The 13,626-nt window shown below is 41.7% G+C and overlaps 1 protein-coding gene across 1 annotated transcript in view; it reads left to right on the forward strand.

The window, feature by feature from the left end:
• VPS8 (VPS8 subunit of CORVET complex) overlaps positions 1–13,626 on the forward strand; it is a 262,424-nt gene that overhangs the window by 6,186 nt on the left and 242,612 nt on the right. The window lies entirely within an intron of this gene.

Genomic DNA, 13,626 nt, shown 5'->3' on the forward strand with positions numbered 1-13,626 from the left:
ATGAGCCACCACGCCTGGCCTTTTTTTTTTTTCCTCACCATCTATTGTTAGTGTTAGTGTATTTTATGTGTGGCCCAAGACAATTATTCTTCTTCCAATGTGGCCCAGAGAAGCCAAAAGTTTGGACATCCCTGCCTTAGACATTTCCAAGCAGCATTCTTCCTTACTTCTAACTGCCGGGGGCTGCATCTCTGTATCTGAAAGCTTCTGGGGTCTGCCCTCACAGACTAGACATACCTAGAAATTAATATGCCATCTCCCCCAATCCTAGCAGTCCTCAACTAATGGCTCTCAGGAGCTGGAGTATAAATACCTCAGCTCCCTCCCCCTTGGGTGCGATAATTCCAAAGCATGTGTTTTGCCCCATTTCCCAGAGTTTTCCCAGTAAGATTAAGCTCCAATCGCCCACAGCTGTGCCTGGCTTAATCACACATTCTTTATTGGCTGTTTTCCCTTCCCTACATCACTTTCCCAACTCCCTGTGCAAGCTGTCCCCTGCATTTCCCAAATAAACTACTTAAGTCTCAGAGTCTGCTTCTGGGGAAACCCAAACTAAGATAACTTCCTTATAGGAAGATGAGGATTTACCTTCCTGCCAACTTCTTTCCCTGAACACATTCTCTTAATATCATTGTAGCATGGGTTTTAGTTAAATCAACATTCAGTATATACATTATTATGACTATGTAAATATTGCTTGCAACCGAGCAACATAAACTAGGATTATATTTTTTAAAAAAGCATTTCCCCTTAGAGTTAATAATAGCTTCTTTCTTTTCTTTGCTTAGTTTTCTATGTACTTATCACTAATTTGTCCCCAACTCTCTTATAGAGTAGAACTCTATATAGTAAAATAAATCATGTTATCTCTATGTTCTATTATTTCCTTGGAAACCACTCCTGAAGCCTGGAGTTTTCCTGCTCCAATGTGGACTGGTTGCTTTCCTGGTTTGCTACGCAACTATTATCCTGGGGCTCCCTTCATTATCATTCTAGAAAGTTCTTTTCCCTCTCTCTCCTATATGAGTTCCCCTATTGTCTGTGTCCGATGTCTTCTTTCATGATTTACTTTCTCTTCACGTCTTTTATGAGAATGGGTACATCAGAGACAAATTATTTGAAATCTGGAATGTCTGCAAATAACTTTGTTCATGTTTTATTGACAATTTGACTTGCTAGAGAATTCTAGAAAAAAAATTGTCTCCCAGAATTTGGTGGAAATTTGTCTACTGTCTTCTAGCTTCTTTTTTTTTAAATAATTTTTTAAATGATTTTAAAATTTTTAAATGATTTATTTGGTAATTATTCCCCAGACTTTTCTCAGTTCCTCCTTCTGGAGCTCCTGCTTTTATTTGTTTCTATTTTACTTTACATAGTAATTTATTTGAAAAGTATATTTAATACTTACACATGTATTATTTTATTAGCTACTTTATAAAATGATTATACATTTTTGCATTTGAAATGCTTTATATATTTAATTCTGCAATTTTTTAATTTTATGAATTCTGTTTTTTACAATGTTATTGAGGTATATTTGAGTTTTATAAAATTTCCCCATTTTGAGTGTACAATTTAATGGCTTCACTGGGTGCAGTGGCACCTGCCTATAATCTTAGCTACTCATGAGGCTGAAGTGGGAAGACTGCTTGAATCCAGGGGTTTGAGACCAGCCTGGGCAATATATGAAGACTCCATCTTAAAAAAAAAAAAAAAAGACTTTTAAATTCACCAAGTTCTACAACCATCACCACAAACAAATTTTAGAATGTTTCCAGCACCCCAGTAAGATCCCTCATGCCCATTCCAGCATTTTTTCCCAGTGTATTCTGAACCCCAATCCTTTGTAGGTGACCTAGTTTTTCCTCTCTACAAGGTTCTGCTCTTTATTTCTGATATGTTACAATGATGTGCCTTAATGTGATTTTTTTTTACTATCCTGGAAAATTTTCAAAGAATTTATTTGGTAATTATTCCCCAAACTTTTCTCAGTTTCTTCCTACGGGAACTCCTGTTATTCTGGCATTGAGCCTTCTGGAGTAATTGTTTGATGCTTTAATCTTTTTCTTTTATTAATTCTTTTTGTCTTTATTTGCCTTATTTTTAGGAGATTTTCTAGTTTTTTGTCTTCTAAACCTATACAATATTAAAACTTTAGCAATCTTGATTTCCAAGAGCCCATTCTTATTCTCTGAAGGTTTTTTTCCCATAGCCCCTGATATTGTTTCCTGGGTTCAATGGTTTTCTAGCCCTCTAAGGATATTAAATATGCCGTTTAAAATGGCAGTGAATTCTCTGAATTGTCTCTGCTTCGCCTGAGTTTTCCTCCCTCCCTGCCTCCCTCCCTTTGTCCCTCCTTCTTTCCTTCTTCTCCCTTCTCCACCTCTTCTTCCCCCTTTTTCTTCTACTGGGTTTTGCTTTAGATCCTCTCTTCCTTTCCTCACCATCCATTCATATTGAAGAGTGAGGCACTGAAAAGCTCACTGAAATCTCTGCGTGTTGGGGCAGGGCTGGTTTGGTGGCAGGCCGCACCTTAAGGTTATCAGGTAGGAAGCTAATGTTTTACTGGGGATTCCCCAACCAGTGCCAACCAATGCCATTATCAATAGGTCTTTCTCTTGAGCCAGTCAGTTTACCCAGCAGGACCTTCCCCAGCCTCTTTCCTCTAGAATGTAAGCCAGGCTTCCAGAATTCTGGGCCCCCCCTCTTTCCCTTCCCATCAGAAGGAGTGGGTGATCACATTGCTCAAGAATGAGACTTCTGCCTGACCAACATGGTGGAACTCCCTCTCTACTAAAAATACAAAAAAATTTAGTTAGCATGGTGGCACGTGCCTGTAATCCTAGCTACTCAGGAGGCTGAGGCAGGAGAATCATTTGAACCTGGGAGGCAGAGGTTGCAGTGAGCCGAGATCACACCACTGCACTCCAGCCTGGGTGACACAGCAAGACTCCATCTCAAAAAAAAAAAAAAAAAAAAAGAATGAGACTTTCACTTGATCATCCTGCTTTCTCTATGCTGCCTTACCTCTTCATCTTCCATGCCTTGTGCCTTCCCCAGATCCAGAATCTCTCCTTCAGCCTCTCCAGAGATTAAGCCTGTGTTTTGCAGGGTGGGATGAACAAAGCTGTTTGACTGCCAGGGCTGGAGAGGAGAAGCTGACTTTCAGCTCATCCTTATGTTTGCAGCCCACTCCATCCCATTAACTTCACAGTTACCCATACCTCCATTTTCTAAACTCTTCCGTTCTTATTTTTTGTTGTTTTTCATGTCAAATTGGCTTCCTTTTTGAAAGCATCTCTGCCCCTTGCCTGCCCTGCAGCCAGCTTTTTTTTATCTGCTAAGTCAGTTAATACTCATCCAATGGGATCTTTCTTCCAAAATTCTTTGACATCATCCATCAGCTGTTGTCTTTTCTCTTGTTCTGATAGTTCTTGTGGGTTTAGACTTTACTACTTTACTGTCATTGTAGGAACAGAGTCAAACACATGGGCTAAATGTGCCAAGTCTAACCAGAAATTCTCTCCCTGTCCCTGCTGCCACACTCTTCAGCCTGACTCACATTTCCAGCCTGGAATGCTTACTACTCCCCAGACAAACCCAGCTCTTCTTGGCCTCCTTACCTTTGCTGATAACGTTTCTGGAATGTACTCCTTGTCTCCTTTCCATCAAGACTCATCTTAAGGATCATACCCATGAAACCTCCTCCAATTTACCGCTGCTAGAGAAACATCTTGTCCTTTCTAAAGCTCATGGCATGTGCATGTTTCACCTCTCCTGAGGCACCTATGGTATGAACATCCATCGCTCTGCTATACAAGTTCTTTGAGGGAAGGGACAACAGCTTACCGTCTTTGAATCCTCTTCAGCCAGCAGTTGATCTACCTATCTATCTATTATAACAAGAACCATAAAAATTAAATGTCTGCCATAATGTGTACAGGCATTTTAACCACAATGGTCTCTAACACCTACAGTAATTCTACAAGGTAGGGTATTAGATTTAATTTTTAGATGGACACTCTAAGAGGTTAAACGACTTCACCAAGGTCCCATAGCCAGCCAAAGGCAGGATCTGAATTGAAGCACTGGTTTCTTTGTCTCTAAAGTCTATGTTTTTTATCCCAGCTGCTTTGTTTCAGTTATCTTTTTAATTTTAACATTTTATTGTTACCTTTTTATTTTTAACTTGGGTACTTAACATTTTTCTTTCACTTGTATATTACTCCTGCCACTCTGAAAGTGCAGGTGCAGTGTGGTTATTTTGCTCATTCCAAACTCCTGTCCCTAAAGCAAGAACCCTCAGCTTGGCCCTGTGGATCCATATCTGTCATTTATCAGGCATAATTGACATATTGGGTCAAGCAATTAGTAACAAATATGGTTAAGGGCATGGGCTCTGAAGAGAGATTCAAATCCTGGCTTCTCCACTTACTAACTATGAGTGTGGGCAAGTTACGACCTCTCTATGCTTCAGTTTCCTCTTCTGTAGAATGGGCTTAGTAACACCTGCAGTATATACGACAAAAGGTAATGGCGAGAATTAAATACATGTAAACTACTTAGAAGAGTGTATGGCACTTTATAAGCACTAATTGATGTTACCTATTGTAGTCACATATTTTGTCTCATTTAACTTACACTTTATACCAACCCTATGGGGTAAAAATTATTATCCTAACTTTGCAGGTGAGGAAGCTGATATGCAGATGCAAATTGAGATCTTCCTGACTCTAAAAGCATTTTCTTTCTTTTCTTTGTTTCTTTTTTCTTTTTTTTTTTTGAGATGGAGTCTCACTCTGTCGCTCAGGCTTGAGTGCAGTGGCCTGATCTCAGCTCACTGCAACCTCTGCCTCCTGGGTTCAAGCGATTCTCCTGCCTCTGCCTCCCGAGTAGCTGGAGTTACAGGCGTGCACCACCATGCCTGGCTTGTATTTTAGTAGAGACGGGATTTCACCATGTTGGCCAGGCTGATTGTGAACTCCTGACCTCAAGTGATCTGCCCGCCTCAGTCTCCCAAAATGCTGAGATTACAGGCGTGAGCCACCGCGCCCGGCCTAAAAGCATTTTCTTAACCACTGCGCTATACAGCCAGAGAGACAGATGATACTTGTGGACATCCTGCAGGCTTTTAAATTTTGGTGAACCTATGAACAAGAAGACACTGGTCTGGACACTGGTCTCCAGTGCAACTCCAGAGAGGATGTGAGGGTATCATTACTGGGTAGGGATGTGCCACCCCAGGCTGGGAGTCAGGAAACCTGAGCTCTAGGCCTCCCTGTTGTGTGGACCCCCACTCTCTGTACCCTCCACTACCACCCCCAGGCCTCATTTCTCTCATCTTAGAGATGAAGGGTAGCACTGGCCTCCTGGGGCTCCTTGTAAAGGCTCCCAGCAAAACCAGGTATCTGCTGAATGCCAGCACCATCTGGTGGCCATGGGCCATAACCCAAGCCCATTGCTCCCCACTGCCACTTGGTGGCCACTAATGCCACCTTAGGTTTGCCAGGCATTTCACATTAAAAAAAGAATCATTGACATGATCACATGCTATCTTTTCAGCAACTTGAAGAGATATGTAGGATTTGGTACTATCTTTTCCTGACAGGAAGCTGGGGCCCAAAGAAATTGGGTAAATGGCATGGAGTCACATGGCAAGCTCACTGGCTGTCACAGCCGGGTTTAAAAGGCTCCGAAATTTTTTTTTTTTTTGAGACAGAGTCTCGCTCTGTCACCCAGGCTGGAGTGCAGTGGCACGATCTCGGCTCACTGCAACCTCCGCCTCCCGAGTTCAAGTGATTCTCCTGCCTCAGCCTCCTGAGTAGCTGGGATTACAGGCATGTACCATCACGCCTGGCTAATTTTTGTATTTATAGTAGAGATGGGGTTTCACCATGTTGGCCAGGCTGGTCTCAAACTCCTGACCTTGTGATCTGCCCACCTTGGCCTCCCAAAGTGCTGGGATTACAGGCGTGAGCCACCACGCCCGGCCAAGGCTCTGAGATATTAAAGCTACCTATGAAATAGACTTTGCAGGCATATCGAGAATGTACCAAGTGCAAGATGCATTACACAGGTCATTTAATTTAGTCTGAGCATACAACCGAGACTCAGTGAGGTTTAATTTACTCAGCATATAGGGTGTGACAGAGGCAGGATTTGAACCCCAGATTCTATGACTCTAACCAGCCCTATTTTTCTCCTCCTCAATGTCTGGGGCTGGCCCTGAAGCATACAGAACAATTAAGGCTTCTACCCTCCAGAATTCTGCAGTTCTTTAGGATTGAATCCATAAATTTTAGCTAGACTGATAGCTATCCAGAATATAGACTTCATTTTCCTGCCTTCCTTGCAGCTAGAAATGGACCAATGGTAAGTAAGCAGGACTGGTGTATGCAGTTTCAGAAATTAAAGGGAGTGGGCACACCCTTCTTTGCCAGCAGCTTCTAAAACAACTCCCAGTGACCCTACTTCCTGGAAGTCATGCCCTTGTGTAGTTGCCTCCCCTGGAGTATGGGCTGGAGCTTGTACTTCTAACAGATAGAGGGTAGCATAAAACAATGGAAAGTAACTTCTTTTTAAAATTATTTGTTTATTTATTAGAGACAGGGCTTTGCTCTGTCACCCAGGCCCGGGTGCAGTGGCACCATCATAGCTCACTGTAACCTCAAACTCCTGGGCTCAAGCTATCCTCTCACCTCAGTCCCCAGAGTAGCTAGTACTACAGGCATGTACTACCATGCTTGTCTAATTTTCTTATCTTTTGTAGAGATAGGGTCTTGCTGTATTGCCCAGCCTGGTCTTGAACTCCTGGCTTCAAGTGATTCTTCCACCTCAGCCTCCCAAAGTGCGAGGATTACAGGTGTGAGCCACCATGACCGGCCAGAAGTCACTTCTAAGATCAACTTACAAAAGACTGTGACTTCCATCTCCCTGACATTCTTGCTGGCTCTTCTTGCTTGCTCGCTTGGATGAAGCAAGCTACCATGCTGTGAGCTGTGTTATGGAGAAGCCCATGTGACAAGGAACTGAGGGCCCTCTGGCCAACAACCAGTGAGGAACTGAGACCCTCAGTCCAACAGCCTGTGGCAAACAGAATCCTGCCAATAATCATGTTAGTGATCTTGGAAGAAAATCCTTCCCAATTTGAGCCTGGAGATTTCTACAGCTTGGGCCAACACCTTGGTTGCAGACGTGTGAGAGACCCAAACCAGAGGACCCAGTCAAGCCATGACCAGAGTCCTGACTTATAGAAACTATAAGATAATGCATGCTATTGATTCATGCTTCTAATTTGTTGGGTAGTTACACAGCAATAGATAACTTATATACCTTCTTTCTTCCTTTCTTCTTCCTTGCTAATTGGAAAATGGATGTGATAGTTGGAACAGACGTCTTGGACGATAAAACAGACTTGAGGACTGAGGCCCTACATGGAGGAACAATGAGATAATAGGAGTCTGGGCCCTGACACCGTGATGATTTTGAACTGTCTTTCATTCTCAGCTGACTTCAACCCTTCCTCTTTTTGTGTTACCCTTTCATGTAAACAAGGCTATGTCCAAGCAAAGTGGCGAAATAGGTCAAATTTGCCTCTGATATCCTAGTTGTTTCTGCATCTTCTTTACTCTTTCCTTGACATTTTCCTTGTCTAATGCTCAGTCCTCTTCAGTCCTTGTCTAATGCCCAGTCCTGCCTAGGATCCCCTTTAAAGCCCAGATCCTAGCCCTGGACATTTCTCTCCACCCTCTTCTTGCTATTGAGTTCTGGCAGAATGCCCAGTTCTAAGTTCAAAAGGCTGATAAGTGATGTGATTATTTGCTTGCAGGAGTACAGGAGCAGTGGCAGGGGTGGGGCTGGAAGACAAAATAAGCAGATTTCAAATGATAACATTTCTGGAATTGTGAAATTATTAGAAAGAGAAATTTTTTTTCCTAAGGCTGAAAGAAAGAGGGATGAGGGAAGGCATTAGAATGAATGAGTGAATGAAAAGTGAAAGCCAGCCTGCTGTTGAGAATACAAAATGGTAGAGAATATAGATACTATTCCTTTTACGACTTTGGGAAGCAATTTATGATTCCTGAGTCCCTCTTTTTTTGTTGCTATTCTAGTAATGTTTGGATATAAAACATGATACTTGCTATAGGTCAGGAGAATTTGGCCTTTTGAGCTTCCATAATTTATTTCTATCATGGATCTTGTAAATGTTGTGTTTTTTAGTGTTGTCTTCCTGGCTAGGGATCAGGTACTGGCTTTCATTCATATTTGTGTTCCTGGCAACAAGCACTGTGCCTGGCACATAATAGGTACTCAGTCAATGCTGGAGTATGCTGTAAGGGAGATCTTTATTCCTCGATCCTGACTTTGGAAGCATTCTCAGGTTCATGCATGTGACACCTCCTTCACACACAAATATAGGCTGTCATTGCAAAATTTGTTCATTTATGTCATACAAATTTATGGAGCTCCTACTCTGTGCCAGGTACTATTCTAGATGCAAGGAGTACAACCATAAACGAACTAGACAAAAGTCTCTGCTCTCATAGTGCTTATGTACTGGTGGGGAAGACAGAAACTTAACAGATAAATAAGTACACATATGGTATGTTGGATGATGACAAGTACTATAGAAAAAAATAAAGCATAGGAGAGTGGTGACAGAATGTGGGGAGGATGAGAGTGGCTAGGGAAGACTTCCCGGAGGTGACTGTGGCAGAAGCCGGCTATACTCCCTAGAATTCTGTGCTCCTCTACACTCCCTGGCCTCTGTCGTAATAAAGCAGGGCTGGGTGGCTGGTGCTGGCCAATGGACTGTGAGCCGAAGGGGCGCATGTCACTTTCAGGCCAAGGCAATTTAGAGTCAGTGGGCTTTCTGCACCCCTCTCTTCTGCCTGAGAGCATTTAGAGGCCATGTGTTTAGAAAACAGTGTCACCAGATGGAAAGAAACTGGGTTCCCGAGAACTGGGTGGAGAAGAGAACTGCTCCTCATCTTCCTTGTATTTATTGCCCTGACTAATGCAGTGACATTTGAGCAAAGCCCTGAAGAAGGTGAGTGAGTGAGCCAAGTGGTTATCTTGAGAGAGGAACACTCCAGGCAGAGGGAACATGAGAGTGACAGCTGGACTAGGTTGAATCACTTACAGAGAACCAATTTTATGCCTCTCCAGCCTGCTTGGACATTTTGACTCAATGAAGTTTGCATATGTATACATGCAAACACAAAACGAAAGACTCCTGATTTTTAGATTAAAAACCCTGTACATCAGGTTTTGGTTTTGGCTTTTAAAATCATTATTATTTATTATTTTTTTGAGACAGAGTCTCGCTCTGTTACCCAGGCTGGAGTGCAGTAGCACGATCTCGACTCACTTCAACCTCCGCCTCCCAGGTTCAAGCGATTCTCCTGCCTCAGCCTCCTGAGTAGCTGGGATTGCAGGTGCCACCACGCCCGGCTAATTTTTGTATTTTTAGTAGAGATGGGGTTTCGCCATGTTGGCCAGGCTGGTCTCAAACTCCTGACCTCAGGTGATCCATCCGCCTTGGCCTACCAAAGTTCTGGGATTACAGGCGTGAGTCACCTCATCCGGCCAAATTATTTTAATAAGCTTGATTCTTTAGAGTGATTTTAGGTTCACAGCAAAATTGAGAGGAAGGTACAGAGACTTCTCATACACTGCCTGCCCCAGGCACACATGGTCTCCTCCACCAGAGTGCTACATTAGTTACAGCTGATGGACCTGCACTGACACATCATTACATCATTATCATCCACATCTACAGTTTACCTTAGGGTTCATTCTCGGTGTTGTACATTTTGTGGCTTTGGACAAATTTATGGTGTTTCCATTATTATAGCATCAAACAGAATCATTTCACTGCCCTAAAAGTTCTCTGTGCTCCAACAAGTTCCCTTTTTAAAAAAGGAAAAGAGGCCAGTTTATTTTGTGATTGTGAGCAAAAAAGAAATGACAAAGACATCCATCTCCTATTCTCTGCCTTTTGTTCTCAGGTACAGACATTTTTTTCCTTCAGAAGAGATGTGGCTTATTCTAGATGCAGGGGTAATAGTGATGTCTGGGTCGAGGTCTGCATCCTTCACTCTTGGGGAGAGCTGGAAGCAATAGAGCCGGTGTAAGGACACCATCCAACTGTGGCAGCCCTCAGTGGCGCCCTCTTCTAGCTCCTGTGCACCCCGCAGGCCAGCCCTCACTGCTTCCCAAGGCTCTGAGAGCTCACATGCAACTTTTTTTCTCATTGGCTTAATTTCTCTTAAGACCACTTCACAAAAGCTCCATTGTAATCACTATCTGCTCAACTGCTTTCTCTTACTTACAAGTTTAGTAAACACAAACATTCTTCTGTCTAGGTCTTACTGACCTGTAGAAAGTTAACTGATGAATGGTACATTTTAAGTCAAAACATACTCTCTGAACCCCAAACATAGTAGAGCTTTTGGTACTCTTTCCAAAAAGAAGAAAATCATTACACTATTCTATATGGAAAAATTCCAATATATAAGCTGATGCAAATTTTGCCTTGCAAAAAAATCTCAATACCTGTGTTTAGATAAGTACAAATGAAACTTTAAGAAATTCCAGTATCACTGTTTCTCAAACTTGGATATTGTTCAGATCCTTTGTAAGGGGAAAAGATTCTCACAGATATCTAGAGTTAGCTTATATTTTTTTATAATGTTGCATACATATATGTGTATGTATATATGCAAACACAAAACTAAGAGCTCCTGATTTTTATAGATTTTATGCATCTATAAAACTAAAAAAATAAATTGAATACAAACAATACTACCAAATGAGGAAATGCAAATCTACAATTTTGATTTAATATAAGGAATGATATTTTGCTGAAGCCAATATTCACATGAATATTGTAATACTGTGTGATGACTCAATTCTCCCACTACCCTTTGTTAGTGCAGCACACCACAATATAATTTGCCTGTAACTTGGTGTGACCACATCATTTATTTTAAACATCATTCTCTGTTTTTTTTTCCTCACAAGTCTGTAACAATTCACTCAGTACTATTTGCAATCACAAATCCAGCAGTGAAACTGCATTCCCAGAATAATTATAAAGGGCTGATAAATTTATGTAGATATTCCACTCCAATAGTAATGCCATACAGGTTAAAATGAGAGACCATTTCATCTATCATATTGGCAAATCTTTTTTTTTTTTAAGATAAAATAAATGCCGGTGGGGGTACGTGTGATGGGCACCATTGAGAGCTTCTGGTGAGAATGAAAACTGGCCTGACATTTCTGGAAGGCAGTTTGACCACGGGTATTCACAGACTTGAGAGCTTTCAAAGCCTTTGAATCAGTAATTCCACTCACAGGTTGCTAGCCTAAGGAAGGAAATAATTTTAAAATGTGGGCAAAGATAATGTATAAGGATATTCATGGCAATGTTCTTGTTAGCAGTAAAAAATAGGAACTCCTGTATATGTCCAAAAATAGTGGAATAATGAAATACATGAAACTATATCATTAATAATTATGTAGCCATGACAAATAATATTTGTGAACAATTTTAGTGATGGTGGATAGTGCTCAAGATATAATAGTGAAAAAAAGAGGATGGATTATTAACTATATATCCTATAAATATATAGAATACACAACTAAATATTCTATGCAGTTCTATTATGTCAAAAATGTAAATATACAAAGAAAAAGATCCAACGGATAAGCCAAAACTATAAGTGCCTTTTTCTGGGATGTGGGTAATTTCTGCTTTATTTTAAAATATTTCCTGAATTTTCCAAGTTTTCTACAATAAGCACACTTTTTTTTAAATTATTATTAAGGCAAACAGCCCTGGAAAGGATAGCATTTGACATTACTTCCTGCTGTGAACAGAGGTACATAAAAGGGCTGTTACTTTGGAGAGGTCTCAGAGTCAGTCTGGACCATCCTAAAATATTCTTTATTATAAGTTGAAATCTGCCTCTCTGCAACGTCCATACACAGGTCGTAGGCTTGCTTTCTTTCTACAGCTATTCAGAATAAGTCTATGAGTGTTGCAGAGATATTTCAAAAGGGTCAGTTTTTTAAAGTAATGGCAAAAACCGCAATTACTTGTGTACCAACCTAATAGCTACCTTTCCACTGCTCGCCCCTATGACCCTGCTCTCCCCTACTTCTGCTAATTTCTTTTCCTCTGGATACTTTCAAAAGTTCTCTGTCACACAGGCTTTCTGGTCTCACCAGCTTGCTTATCCTTCTGTAGACAGTCTCTAGTTTAATAGCTTTTCTAGAAAAATGTGATATTCAGAACCAAAGGCTGGTTTCCAGCCTTCTAAAGCACAGCTATCATCTTGCCACTCCTCTGCTCAAGTTCCTCTGGAGACTCTTACCAGAAGAGCAGAACACCCCAGCTTAGCGTGCAATGTCTTCCTGGGTCTGGTCCCAGCCTTTCCAGCCTCATAGCCCACCACATCTCTAATACACACTACACCAGTGTCTTCAAACTATGGGTTGCTCTGCATCACTGAGTACTGAAATGAATTCAGTAACCAGCACTTAAAAAAAGAGAATAGAATAGAAAATACCAAGTTGCATTGTACACTCTAAGGGCAATTACTGTTTCAGCATATCTATCTATCTATCTATCTATCTATCTATCTATCTATAATGCGCACTCACACATATGCGTATACTGTGTGTGTTTTTATACTAGGCCATGGCTGAAATGTATCTTTTTTTTTTTTTTTTTTTGAGACGGAGTCTCACTCTGTTACCCAGGCTGGAGTGCAATGGCACAATCTTGGCTCACTGCTGCAACCTCTGCCTCCCGGGTTCAAGCAATTCTCCTGCCTCAGCCTCCCGAGTAGCTGGGACCACAGGTGCATGCCACCACACCTGGCTAATTTTTGTATTTTTAGTAGAGACAGGGTTTCTCCATGTTGGTCAGGCTGGTCTTGAACTCCTGACCACCTGCCTCAGCCTCCCAAAGTGCTGGGATTGCAGGCATGAGTCACCGCGCCTGGCCTGAAATGTATATCTTACTGTGAGGGATGATTAAAAGAAGGTTGAAAGCCACTGGCCACACCACGGCTACATCAGGCCAATAACTAGTTCCCAAACTTGCTTTGTACTGCCTTTGATCCCACCCTTCCCTCAGCTAGGCATTCTCCCTGCTCTCTGCTACTGAAATCCTTCAAGGCCCTGACAAGATACCGCATCCTTCCTTGAGTGTTTCACCCTTTCCCCTTGTCTGTGCGAAAATGGTGGTTCAATGTCTTTCTTTATATTACTCAAAACAGCCTGCCTTGTATTTTGTTATGTCTGTACACTGAATTCTTAGAAAATAAATACCTGGAGGGCAGGGCAACACCTTCGGGTCTTCTGAAGGCCCAGAAGTCTAGTGAACCTAGCTGATGCTCAAAAATGTCTGCCCAACCGAATATTTTCTGTATCTCCTTCCAAGAGTATCTTCTGGTGTTCTTCCTCCTGTTTTCTTGACCATAGCCCCCAGCAGGCCTAAAATCTGTGTCCTGGGGCTAATGTTACCTACAGTGATGACTCTAGAAACCAATCTGTTCTGAAAGCTTTCACCTTTCTTCAGGAGCGATAAGAGAAATAAGCATACGTTTTTCT

Source organism: Pan paniscus, chromosome 2 (assembly GCF_029289425.2).
Source record: "Pan paniscus chromosome 2, NHGRI_mPanPan1-v2.0_pri, whole genome shotgun sequence".
Taxonomy (NCBI): Eukaryota; Metazoa; Chordata; class Mammalia; order Primates; family Hominidae; genus Pan; species Pan paniscus.